The sequence below is a fragment of the Hippocampus comes genome, unplaced genomic scaffold (genome assembly GCF_001891065.2).
Source record: "Hippocampus comes isolate QL1 unplaced genomic scaffold, H_comes_QL1_v1.1 C16854088, whole genome shotgun sequence".
Classification (NCBI taxonomy): Eukaryota; Metazoa; Chordata; class Actinopteri; order Syngnathiformes; family Syngnathidae; genus Hippocampus; species Hippocampus comes.
In genome coordinates, this window is record NW_017840117.1 from 1 (window position 1) to 1,012 (window position 1,012).

General features: G+C 39.3%; 1 long non-coding RNA gene across 1 annotated transcript; it reads left to right on the forward strand.

Moving 5' to 3' along the window:
• Positions 1-376: 376 nt before the first annotated feature.
• LOC109509319 (uncharacterized) lies at positions 377-1,012 on the forward strand. Its single transcript, XR_002166922.1, has 2 exons — positions 377-570; positions 921-1,012. It is a non-coding gene; the product is annotated as an uncharacterized LOC109509319 (long non-coding RNA).

A 1,012-nucleotide genomic window follows, 5' to 3' on the forward strand; every position in this document is an offset into this window, starting at 1 on the left:
TTTATATGTTTTTAGACATATCATATCATAAAAAATGTTTTAATAAGTATTTTATGTTTTACGGACAAACAAACAAACAACACAATGGTCACCTGACAGTATATTGTGTAAAATTGACAGATTCTAAATGTTATATGTGGTTAAAATGGTTCTTTCTATAATTTCCCATCAAGTTTTCATTTGGACTCTCTGAGCAGCTTCTCACAAAAGACGTTTCGCGCGTCCGACCGATGCCAAGTGAATTATGCAGGCGACATTTACAAGCGATCAGATTACACGCCCGCGGCGTCGCGCGTGACCAATGGACGAGAGGCTCGACTTCCGGTCTCGAAGGTTTCACCGTGACGTCACACATTTTTTCCGGGTGGCACAAAGTTGTTTGCGATTTCGGCTGGCACCGCTTGCAAATAAAACCCCTCATTCGCTCAAGCAGATCAATTGAGATCGCGGAGGGCTTTTTTTTTCTTCAGTTTATTACGCTCCAGTCATACTTTGAATGTGTGAAGTGTCAGTCAAAAAGAAGACGTTACGTGAGGCGAATTGCTTCCAATGGAGGTGGCGGACATGACGGTATGTTGATAGAAAAATAGATGTGGTGGAAATTCAGACATTTGATGTGATCATTGAGGGACTGGCTAAGTAACATTTTTTTTCCCCGTTGCTTTGATTAATGGAACAGTTGTACTCTGGAGAGACGACAGTAAACTAGACATTCTGTTTTGCTACATTAGAGCCCAAGCAAATATTTAATTATGGCTGGGAGGAAGACAAAAAACAAATCGGCTAAATCGATCACGACAATTAGTCGACACAAAAAGTTCTGACTCCAAACTATAATTAATAATTTTAAAAGCATATTTGCGCTGCCCGGAAACATGTTTGGCCATTGACTGTGTTTACCGCATGGACATTTGTTGCAGATGAACGTACTCAGTAAATGGGAACCTCTTGGAAAGGGAAATTATAAAGAAAAAAAAGATTGAAGAAGTCGCTTAACTTAAAAAAAAAAAAA